We start from the raw sequence: 12,894 nt of genomic DNA, 5'->3' as shown, positions 1-12,894 counted from the left end.
TGCGACCTTGGGAAAAGCACTTTCTCTGGCTATGTCTGTAGTATAAATGAACCCCTGCCAGGGGATGTTCCAGGGCATTGGAATTCAATCCTTTATAAACTGTTGACATAATCCTTGGCATTGGTTTCGCTGAAGCCAACTGGCAGCATTGCGGAGGAGTTAGCACAACCCCAGGCCGTTCCCCATAGACATGTAGACAGCAGCCACTCTGCTTTGGAGGGAAACACATGAACACAGGCTGCTCCATGCCAGCTGAGGGCCTGGGCATGTTTTGTTGACTAGTATAAACGCAGCCAATGCACCTAAAATGGGGATAATGCATCATTTCCCATTTTAAAGTGCTTTGTGACTTAAGGATGCAACTACCGTTATAAACCTTGTGGACACATAGCCACAGTGACTACAAGACTATTGGAAAGTACGTGTAAGTATAGGTGTCTTTCACACCTCAGAGTACAGAGTAACCAAACAGCTGCCAGGAAACATCCTACAGGAAGCTCAAGCTCACACCTACAGGTAATGTGTGCCAACAAAAAAACAGAAAAGGGAAAATAGCAATGGGTCCCACAGGGGCAAGATTTCTAATATCCTGCTCTCTCCAAGTGCATGAGAAAAGATGTTCATGCACTGATGCACTGATGGGCTTGCAGTAGCAGAACATACTTCATTTTCTCTCTCTCTCTTTTGATGGCAATATAGAAGTAAACTACCTTACAAAACAGCAGCTCTTAAAAAAAAAAAAAAAAAAAAAAAAAAAAAAAAAAAGCAGATGCTCAGATGCTTAGATGCTTCATTGCATTCAGTAATTATTAAATTAGATGGATTATTAGCTAGTAGGCTACATTTTAAAAAGTATTCTTTTGACCAAGTGCTCCTGAAGACTATTGTGAACTGTTCAGCTCCAATCCTTTCTTCTGCTCAGAGTATTCCCAATGCTGCAACTGTTCTACAGCTTTTACAGACAACTGTACTTTTCAGAAAAGCAGAAATATTCTGAAATTTTGCTACATGTTTGGTTACATCTGTCTCAGATCTTCACAGGACTCCAGACACACCTTCTTCACTTCTGCAGTAGCATGACTTTTGACTGACAGAGCATGAATCTACACCCGACTCAGCTCTTTTCATAGCTAAACCACTGCACAGGTTCATAAAACTCATGGCCAGTTGGCACTAGCTCCTCCCTACAGTATATGATACCAGCCCTTCAAAGCAGAATAACTCCTGCTTCACACTATTCAAGGCCTATTTTGTTCTGTTTTTAACCCTGCATCCAGCCACAGGCTTATTTCAGGCCTGAAATAACGCGAGCAGGAATGATGCCACTTGGTACCATTCACAAGAGATTCAGCACCTGCAGGCTCAAGCTATGAGTCAAGAAAGGCAATTACGGAAAAGTAATTTATGCACAGAGCAAGAAGAGTGAGTGGTAGTACGTTGGAGTAGCGTGATTATCTTATTCAGAGAAGTGCCAGAAAGGTGAGGGTAGCAGCGTGGTTCACTAGAGGCATGAGCAGGAGACAGTGTAGGTAGGTAGGTATGCAAGCTAAAAACAACACAGTTTTTATCCTTTTAAATATAATGGGAAATAAATATATATCTTGTATTTTCACTGCAGAAGGAGAGAAGTGGTTCAAGTCACGCTGCCTTCACAAAGCCTGAAGATTAAACTATATCCCTTGCATTTAATAGTCAAACTGTTGCAAGCAGCAGAAGGGGGTGGTCTGGGGTGGCTGGGCTCGAAGTGCCTGGCTCGCTCCCGTGCTGGGGAAGGCAGCCCAAAAGGAGCAGCTCCCACACACCTTTCTCAGGATGGGTTTCAGCAACACACCATGGCCAGCTGCACTTAGCGGCATGGGTGACTGCTGCTTCTGATCTTCTGAAGTAAGGACATAAGGTGTGAGGGGGAAGACTGAGGAGGAGGAGGAGAGTGGCTTGCTGCAGGCAAGGGAGAAACATAAAGTGTCAATGCTTCCCGCTCTGTGTGGGACACCGTGGGCCGTGCACATAAAGGGATCAGGAACATAAAGGACAGCACAGGTCGGAGACACGCTGCCCACCGCCATGAGGCCAGAGCCAGCCCGCGGCCGGCAGCGCACGGCCGCCATCTCGCGGCTGCCAGCGCCGCGCCAGCCCCGCCGCCGGCAAAATGGCCCCCGCGGCCTCCCGCCGGCACCCGGCCCCGCGGGGGGGGCTGAAGTAAATTAGGGAAAATAACCGAGCTGGCGAGGAGCTGCGGCTTAGGGTGCACAGGGGCTGAGCACAGGCAGGCAGAAAAGGCAGCTGGGGCAATGGAGTGAGGGAAAACGCGAAGATAAAGGGCACAAAAGTGCTTGGCTTTGGTGAACATAGGTGTGCCACCCGCTTCGGGGCGGGTTGTGAGAGCTGCATGGTGGGTGTCCTTCAGAGGGGACAGACCAATGGTTTTTGGTGGTTTTTACAGGAATTGGTATCTTAGTAAGGAGCTTGAACCGAAAAAAAAAATAAATATATATATATATATGAGGGAAATTTTCAAAACTATTCAGGAAACAATAAATTTCATGAAGAAAGATGAAAAACTTTCTTCGTTGGTTTCAGGTTTCTGGTGTTACTTCAGAGCTTGTCAGGGTGTAGCGGAGGGTGCTGCTCCACCCTATTTCCCTGCGTGTGCCAAACTTCGTTTCTTTGAGATTTCGCATATCATTTCCCTGCCTCAGGTTGAATTTCATCTTGAAAAAAAAAATCCTAAAAATAGCTCAGCTGGGACCAGTGATAAAACACTTGTTCTTGCCCACATGCAAATCACATATAGTCATTTTGCACAAACAAGCACACACAAATTTGTGCAAACTGGAGTGCCTCCACCCACCGAGGCATGAGTTTAGCATGGAGCCAAGGATGTAACTGTACCCCAAGCTATTAAAACATTAAAATCTGTTTTAAAAGCTAATGTTCTCAGAAGGGACTCTTAAGAACTTGGCAGCTAAACTCCTTGAAGATGCATTAGATTCCAGCATAGGACCGCCAGGGATTGAGGAGCTACTTCTGACTGCCATGGGACGCTGTGTTGTTGAACATCGGACAGAGACATCATAACTCCCCTTAGTGATGGCTCTCAGAGAGCGTGGCAACTCAGTGCCAATGTCTCAGAACAGTTAAATACTCTGCTAAAGCAAAGAGCTGGGTATCATCAAGTAGATGATCCAGACCCTTTCGTGACCCATACAGATGTAGATATGAGGCCGTGTAGTAGGTTTCTTTTCCATTTGCTCTTTGAAAACCTCACCAGTTAAACAGCCACAGAATTTAAGGTCACAAAGCCAAATAAACCACTTCAGAACACAGAAGATGACTGTGCAACCATCATTCCACCACCTCTTGTACATGTGCATTAAAATCCGTATATATATCTGCAGCTTTTGTTTGGGTGTGGAGGTTGGATGGGGAGTTTTGTGAAGGAGGAGGCTGCAGTACTCATAGCAGCATGCTGTGAAAGGCCAGGAGAGGCAGAAAGGCAGCATCTTGGGTCATGCTAGCTTGGACAACTGGCTTTTGTTCCTGGCTTTGCAGCATAGCTATGTCACCTACAGGAGATTGTTTTGCTGTCAGCCTTCATTTTAACAGTTTCTGATTTGGGATGGATTTGGATTTTGCAGCCTGAACTGTATTCTGCTAATCCTGCAGCTCCCAGGGCAAAGGTCCAGCCCCAGGAGTGGGTCAGCAGAACTATTAGCAGTGTCATGACTTTCGTGATAATAGCAGGAATGTTTAGGCTTTGTGCTGTGCTGTTCCAGAGTCCCTTCTGCCCCTCTGCCATAAGCTTTTTGTGTCCTGCTGCATTACACTTACTGCCTAGCATCAATACCGTGAAGCCAATACTCCACATTACAAATATGCTTATGGACAGTCAGTTGGAAGGAAACAGTGCTCAACCCTGTGCAAAAAATCCAGTCCATGTTGGAAACTTTGTAATGTGCCAGACTGTGCATCCTGTACAAGCTTGGGTGGTTGGTGTCCCTGTGGTACACTCTGTATCATGAGGACAGAAGTCCTGGGCATATAAAGGTCAGTGCTGGAGCAAAGTGAAACCAGAGTGACTGAGCCAGGGAGCCCTACAGCTTCGTATTGTTTGGTGACTGAGTACCAGGAACTCTGCACACAGCCAGACCACAGTCCTGCCTTTCAATAGCTGGGCATGATGAGACATCTGTGTTTTGTCCTCCAGGACACTTGAAGTCAACTCTCACCCACTGTAAGCACACAGCAGTGGAAGTCTTAGAAACGTGGGGCAACCCATCCTGCTGCTTCTCCACCGAGAAATAAATGGGGCACCTGCAGGGATTTCCCTGTCTCGGTAGCAGAGCCTGCTCCTGCTCGAGCTGCAGCAGCTGAAGCTGTCAGAGACCACCACCTGCTGGGGGGCTCGGCTCACTTCTGCCAGAGCTGCTCCTGCAGCCGCAGGCCCTCGCTTCCAGCCCTCCTCTTCTCAGGCTCGCTGCATTTGTATCCTCATCACACAATTTCTGTCTGCACAGCGAGCAATTCTCTGGGGCTAGCAAGTATTCAGGTTATAGTTGACAGCACACTGCTTTCCTACGCCCAGCCACGTTCAAGAAGCAAGGAGACTGTAGCTGTTGCATCCATTTTTCCTTACCCCTTGAGCCATTAGTTTTGAGGACTTTCAACTAAACTTATGTATATATTTTGTTTCCCTCGGTATTTCTGCTGCAGTTTTGGAGTTGCCTGGAGATGCATGGGTATCCGACAGGATTACTGTATCTCTGGCAGGCAAGCAGCTTATCTGGAAGGTCAGGAAAATGACGGCTCCCAAATTCTTTGGTTTGTTTCAATGTATGTGGGGGGAATACCAAGGCAACGAAAACGAGCTGCTTTTTGTCGCTGGAAATCTTACAGGTTTGGGAAGTGAATAAGCTGTGTATTTTGGGCGGCTGCCTTGTGAGGATAAGAAGAAAGGAGTTTTCAGTTAGCGTGAAGCTAGAGATGGGCAAACTGAAAGCGACAGCAAGGCTCTGGAAAACCTCTGGAGTGGGTTCTCTGTGAGGGCCAGCAGGGTGGAGGGAAGACGTAGCAGACAGTGGAAACATTTGCTTGTGTAGGTTTGGCTTCTGGGAGCGATTTTCCTTTGAACACAGCTCTGCCTCCAGCCTGGAGAGACAGCCCCAAAACCCAAGTTCTTAGTGAGCTGCAGGTTTTCCTTTATGTACAATCATGATGCACATGAAACCACTGCTTGGGGTTCAAGAACAGAGTGTTGGCCACAAGAAGGCAATCCAAATACACTTCATGGGGCATGAGATTTTACTAATCCTGTATCTAGAACAAAGTAACGACTGAGAAAATGCTGCTAATTGACCCATTTCCTTTCAAAAACAAGTCCGTATAATCAAGTTACCATGGAGTTCTCATACCGAATCGGTAACGTGCTGTGAAGAGAACTCCCAGGAGTTCACATCTTGTCTATTCAACAGCAGGAGAAATCTCTCTGGGAGTGTCTGGTGGGGAGACCATTGCACTGTAGCCTGAAATTGTCTAGGAAATAAGGCTTGCAGGAGAATCTGCTGCTCAGGGAGGTCCCACGGGTCAGCTGTTCAAGCAGAGTAAGGCTTTCTCCTCCACTTGCTGTCTGCAATGAGGTCCAGCAATGCTCATGTGTCAGCCAAAGCTTACAGAAAGGAAGGCCTGCGAGGATTTGACTGGCAGTTTGTGCTGATTTTGTGCTGCTATTTTCTTGAACCCCCAGGATTATAGTTTCTAATCAGCTGTAGCTTTTCCTGCATGCCAGCACATCTCGTGTCAGCTTTCTGCATCTCTGAAACCGACAGGTTGTACGTTCTGGCGAAATAAACAACTTGTTCCTCTTCTTTTTACAAAATGAATCAATGAATGACTGACACTCCAGTGTCAGGCATTGCTGTGCAGTGCATTCTCCTTTACTGCCCTGGGATTTACGCCACTCCCGTTGGAAATGAGCACGCAGGTATTTCACAGCGCTCAGCTAGCCCTGCCTTTGTGAATTTCTCCCATGTCGTGTGGACGGCCTGCTCCACATCTCCCTTTCTCCGCATTTGACAGCCATGCAGGCCCTGCCAAAAAGACATCCAAGACAAACACTGCGCTCCAGGTGTAAGCTGCCCTGATTATAACTCCTGCATGCTGTTAACCGGCTTGAGTCCGTTTGGAAACCAGCATAAAACGCAGATTTCTCCGAACTGCCAAACTTTCCAGTTTCAACAGTGTGCTCTGGTTCTGGCAGGAAGCCTGGGGGAGATGCCAAGTTGGTAGAAAATTCAATATCCCACTGTAAAATGTTTATTGTTCAGCATATATCCAAGTGCACCTTCCTGCTGCTCAGTTAACATGATTAAAAAATCCTCCCTCTGAACAAGAGCGGAGAATCAATCATCCAGCTGCAGAGTTCACTGAAATGGCTTTCAATAAACAGTGCAAGCATGACGGAGTCGTTCCTGCAAGGGCTTCAGATCCAGAACGCCTCCCACTACCTTCTGCAGGACTTCAGCATTTCCTGGTGCCTAGACCTGAACTTTTCCTTAGCTCATCCTTTTAAAAAATCACAAGGACTGCATGACAGATATCAGACTTTTTTTTTTTTTTCCTCTCTACAAATATACTCTTTAATAATTTTGAGAAATTATACAATTTGCATATGCATCTTTAAGCCATGGCTATTGTATTTATCTAATATTACTACTGTAGGGTTGCAAAAGATTAGCTTTACCAAAACACTACCTTCACTCATAGTCCATTAAGACATGCTAAAACATCTCCATTACATAGTTTACAAACACGCAAAACCAGTGTACAATTATAATCCCTGATTAAATAATATTTTTATTCCATCAGCGAGAGCCATGTGATCCTCCTTATATTAAAATAAACACATGCCTGTTTCTCTCCCACATGCAAAAATTCTGGGGTAGAAACTAGAATGATTTTTAGTGAGACTTTACAAAAGCATCCTTGATTTCTGTTACGTATTGGTGCAAAAAGCCTTTCTGTGAGCTGTAAAGCAAGGAGACGGGGAGCTGCAAACTCCAGCAGGCTCACCTGGACTTTACGCAGCCAAAGGTCAATAAAGCTAGGGTATGAATTAGAATCACATTAATCCTTAGAAAAGTTAGCCAGCTGATGTAATTTTTCCACCAGATTAGCAACAGATGAATTACCCATGGGCTGCTGCCTTGCCTGACATAAAATCTGCACCTGAGGAAAAGAAGAGGCCTCTGCCTAAGCCTCTGCCTAAGCCAAAGGCTTTAATTGAACAGTTTTACCTTTATTCCCTGACGTAAGTGCTTCTTCAGGTACTTTGCCAGGAGCTCCCCTGGAGTTTAATGTACCATCTCCAGCCTCACATTGTCAGGACTCCTCAGCTCTCCTCCAAAGCCCATCAATAAGAGAGGTCTGTATATTTGTAAAATGTTATGGTGGAAGGTGAATGAAACAGTGGGTAGCGAAAGGTGGCCTTGCATGTAACGCGATCTCATGATCACCTTTCTCTTCTCAGAGGGAATCTGCAATAACTTGCACGTTCACACAACCCCAAGGCAGAAAAGACTTCTTTTCCCACTCCTGCTACGCTGGAAAAGAAAGCTAGGCTGGAAAAAAGATGGAGACACAGGAGGAACTGTAAGTGAAGTGGGAGAGAAACTCACAGCATTTGGTGTGCTCAGGCTGAGAGAAGAAACAAAATCATCTCTATCGAGAGTGTTGAAGAACTGGCGCGTAAAACCGCCATCCCAGGAACAGAGAGCTTAAAAATCCCTTAAGCTAGCACTGCTCCTGTCTGACAGCAGAACAGGAGGCACCGTACTCATGCTTATTAAAAAGACAAAGATTATCTTGGCAGTCAAAGGCTCATCAGTCTTCCTGCAATCATAGGCAATCTTTAGAACAAGTTCTGAAGAAAAGAATAATTAAGACCTGAAGGTAAGTAGAAAACGAGGTAAGATAAAATGATTATGGCAAATTCGCCTGGTATCTCTTGTTGGTTTTCCAGGCATAACTCATCTACCTGGACACCAGATTGGTGAGATAATTTCTTAAATCAGGTTGATTTGATTCCTTGTAATCATACCGGCCTTGCAGGGTGCAGGATAGCCTTAGGGCTGGACAGACAGAGCGGGTAAGGAGCCAGCACAAGGCAACGTCAACAAAGGATTATTGAGTGGGAAGGAAATTAATACTGGAACTCCTCGAGATTTTGGGCCTGATCCTATTAAAGATTTTCACTTTTTATCGTGGCACGTGCTAATGAAGTTTCAAAGTGTTGGCAACATGGAAGAGGAGTGCAGGATGATGTGCTGCGCGGCGCTGGTGAAGATAAGTGAAGATAAGGTAGTGTTGTCTAGGGCAGAATGCAAGATGTGTACGAGGTAAGAGCCGTTTTGGTATCAAACATCAAAACCAAGCAGATATCAAGGCATCTTAATCAGTAATGCAGAGAGCGAGGCGCTTCTGGAAGGCTGCTCAATGTTACCACCTCAGACAGTGCTCTGAAGCGGTTACCTGTGGGAGGTGTCTTTCTTCTGTACCTTGAGGTAGCTCTGAAACATATTTGGTCAGCTAAAGCTATGTCAGAGCCATCCTGACTGTAAGAAGACTGCCTAAGAAGAGAGAAAAAGCCACCCGTAAGTGCGTAAGAAGAGAGAAAGAGCCACCCACAGGTCCGAGAGGACTGCAGAGGGAAGGGACTGAGGGTTGTAGCTGATCATATCGCGACTGTGATGAAAAAGGCCAGTGGATAATGTACACATCAGAAGAGATCTTGCTAAACAGAACAGTGATGTATTCCCAGAAATCCCCAGCGTGCAGTTTGGGGGACCTTTGCTCCAGAAAGCAGTTTTTGTCTGCAAGAACATAAATGTAAGGGAGAGCTTCCTTTTCCACTTCAAGCCCTTTTAGATTCTCCCGTACCCTAACAGCCAGGAGGTGCTTTACCAATACGCCCGTGTTGGGAGCCGAGTAAGTGAGTGATGCTTCTTGACTGGCTGCAAACGTGCCAGCTTGTGGCTGTCATTAGGAATCAGCCCCACCTCGTTACAGGCCGGCTCCAGCGTGTGAGAGCTACTTGGTGCTGCGCTGGCACTTCTACAGCATCCTCAGATGGGAATTTGCGAGTGCAAATTAAGCGTAGGGAAGAAAAGAAGCACGTTAAAGATCTGCATTAAAGAGCTGCAATTGAGCTCTTTACGGGAGCTTTGAAAGGTCTCACTTTCCGTGGTACAGGTGGTGCCTGATGTTTGATAAAAACCAAATGCAAACAAATTAGTCGTGAATTCAAAGTGGTTTCCACAGACTGGGAAGCGAGGTCTGTGCCCTTCCAGCAATACAATCCAGTCGATCCTCTCTGCTGCTACAGGGAATGTCACGGATTTGGAAAGATAAGGAAGATAAAGAGGACGGAGCCAGACTCTTCTCAGTGCCACCCAGTGAAAGGACGAGGCACGAGCACAGACCCAAATAAAGGAAATTCCACTTCAGGAAAAGCATTTTAATGTGAGGGTGGCAGAGCACTGGTGCAGGTTGCCCAGCCAGGTTCTGGAGCCTCAATCCTTGGAGATGCCCAAAACCCAGCAGAGCAGGGAACTCGAAATGATCTCCAGAGGTGCCTGCCAGCATTGGTTGTTCCAGGACGCTGTGCAAGGTAAAGAAATTCCTGAATGAGGCAGGTTTTTCTGCAGAGTCAGGGGAGGCCAGTGTACACTTGACACGAAGTCCTTTTTGTTGGTCAAGAACAGAGGGCTACACACAGGGCTTTGGGAAAAGCGGCCAGGTTTCTTTGTTTTAGGCAGTGATTACCTCAGAATAAATCAGGTAACGCACAACTGATGTGGAGTGGAGTTCCCAGAGTGCTTCTTCATCCTCTCTGCCTCATCATTTTCTGCACAGATACATAAAAGACAACGTTACACTCCCGTGTGATTCACAGAAGCTCCCTCCCTGCCTCGCTCAGCTCTTACTCACGCAAGGAGGAGCGCCGGTGAGCAGCGCTGTCTGTCACCTTCGGATTCCTCTTTGTGGAGCTGAAGGAGTGCCGTGACGGTGCAGGTTGCTCGGAATTGCTGTTGGGGGCATTACGAGAATGCAGTGAACTTTGCGGCTTCCCTGGAAAGTAGGACAGGAGCCGAGAGGCAGCAGCGAGCAGCTCTGAGGTGTGAGACTCCTCTGCGGGGGCTCTTCCTCACTGACTCATCCGGGAGCTGTACTCCCACTTCCCACTCCAAAACGAAGCCTCTCCCCCTCCTTCGTTGTCCCGAACTGTGTCGGCGTCACCCCTGCGCTTCTTTCTCTCCTGAGCCCGCGTGGGTGGCACTGGCTTTGCCCGTGAAAGCACTGGGGGAAGCTCAGCCCTGCTCTTTTGGGCTGAGTTCGACACCACAGACAGGGCTGATTGCAGCAGTGACACCTTAATATCCATCACAGCTGCTGCTGCTGCTGTCACTGCTGTGGTCACAGCCCTGTTCCTCACAGGCCGCTGTGGTGTCCTCAAAGGTGAGCTCTTCCCGATACACTGCACGTGAAGAACAAGGTTGGGGCTGAGATATCCAGCGTGAAAAACACCCAAGAGCTCACTGATAACTGGGGGGCTATTTCTGTCCACGAATGCTCCATGGGTGTTTATTTTCTCTGAACTGTAAAAAAAAAAATCAGAGGCACGATGCTGAAGAAAACCTTGCTGGAGAAATTATACTACAACAATTAGCTTGTATACAAAGATTAATCCTCAAGCAGGGAGATCTGGATCTCTTTTAACACTGCTTGACTTTTCCACAGGAGTTTTTTTTCTTATTTATTTAGAAGTGACTGTTCCTGCTCGCACAGAAAACTTCTGCCTCTTCATCTGCTTCCCCGGAGACTTCTGCGCTTGTCATCGACCTGCTCTCCCCGCCCGAGGAGCGCTTCCCCACCGCGCAATGAAAATTTATCAGCTTGTCCTTCAGCGTGTCTCAACAACTCCGAGATTATTAACTCATCCTTCAAGTGATTAATACTCCTGGCTGCTTGAGAGGCATAACTCGAGTGCTTGGGAGGTGCTCGGAGGCCCTGGAAAATAAGGCACGAGGGGAATGCAAAGCCTGACACCCTGGGCTGAGAGGCAGAGCCGCCCCGCTCTTGCCCAAGCCCCGTGCCCACCACATTTGGTTCCCATTTCGACTGGCAGCCGCAGGCCCCACGGCTCAAAAGCAGCCCTTTTTAATCTCCTTCCTTCCTAAGACTGTCCAGATCTGTGGATCCTCGAGGGAGAACATCTGAGCAGAAGCCATTTCGCTTAGCGCTGCCTAATTATAGCCGTGCTGACAGCCAGAGCTGCAACTCCTCTGCTCGGAGATTTTCAGTATTCATCGAGGCTGCTCCGTGGTGGCTGCAGAGCACCTGTCACTCACGGTAATTACTAATTTGCTTTAACTTGCCTGGGAAGCATTCCTCGAATTTGTGGCTGTGCTGTGCATCGACACAGGCCTCGTTTTCCCATCTTGGCCTTCTGCAACGACAGGGGAACGGAGTAAATGCAGCACGTGTAGAAAGCCATCGTGGCTTGTCCCTAAGACGAGTGATGTGCTGAGAAAATGCCCACATGGTTGTGCCACTGACAATGCCAGCAGTTCCGTGCTACTAAATCACCCCTGGGGTTGCTCCTGTGGTGCTACCTGGGCTGTGAACTGGTAGGTACATGACGATATTTTTCTGGTGAACAGACTGATGTGGAAAATAAGCCCTTTCCCAAGGTGAAGCGCTCAGTGGATATATTATTTATTGTTTTTCCTTTTTTTTTTTCTTCTCCTTTTTTTCCAGAGGCAAACATGTCTGTTCCATCAGGAAGGTTAAACTGGAAAATGTTTAAAAATTCATTTAAGTGCAAATGTAGTCCCTAGGACCGTGGCAATTCTTTCTCCTAACTACACATTAAAGAGCACGACGTGGAGGTATTGGAGGATAAATGATAGTTTGTCCGAGGCAGGACTGACACACTCCTCTTCTCTTCTCTTCTCTTCTCTTCTCTTCTCTTCTCTTCTCTTCTCTTCTCTTCTCTTCTCTTCTCTTCTCTTCTCTTCTCTTCTCTTCTCTTCTCTTCTCTTCTCTTCTCTTCTCTTCTCTTCTCTTCTCTTCTCTTCTCTTCTCTTCTCTTCTCTTCTCTTCTCTTCTCTTCTCTTCTCTTCTCTCAATTAACCAATGCAGCTTAACTTTTTGCAGAGATGATAGATTAAATAATTCCAACAGATACAAGAAAAAATAAAATAAAAAAGATGGATTATGGCAAAGCAGAACGATTTACTGAAAACTTAGCTCATCCGATTGGAAATAGTACATCATATGCCCTAGTGAATCCTTCAGAGCTAGAAAAATGTGCTTGAACAATGTAAATACGGGCAGCGGTTTGTGCGCAGCTTTCCAGGGAAATCCGTCCTGACAGCTGCTTGGGTTTCCCTCTTCTGGCTATTTGCGATGGTGACTTAAAAACTCTTCCTGACTGACTGTTCAGTCAAGTAAAAAGGAAGAATAAAGCCGTGTAGGTTCTTACAGCTTCTTTCACACGAGCTGGCAGTGCCTGCTCCTGGCACGACACGCGGCTCCCTTGCAGCAGCCCAAGCCGTGCCCCATTCCCCAGCTCCGGCTGCCAACGCCATCCTCTGATTTATGCCGTGCAGCACACAGCCATTAAGGAAGTTTAAATTCCATCGTAATCAGGAGTAATCAGCACCACAGGATAAGATTAGTAAGTAAAAAACTGCGGTCCCAGCGATAAAAATAGCCTGGCTGGGGCAGCGTGGAGCTGGAGGGCGGCAGAGCTCGGGGCTGCAGAGCAGGACCTGGAGGAAGGCGCAGGGCCTCCGGTCCTTTCCAGCTGCTTCCAGCCCTTTCCTTGCTTCCCTT

This window comes from Netta rufina (genome assembly GCF_964035555.1).
Source record: "Netta rufina genome assembly, chromosome: 2".
In the NCBI taxonomy this organism is placed as follows: domain Eukaryota; kingdom Metazoa; phylum Chordata; class Aves; order Anseriformes; family Anatidae; genus Netta; species Netta rufina.
The sequence above is the reverse complement of the archived record's forward strand: the minus strand, read 5'-3'. Positions refer to the sequence as shown.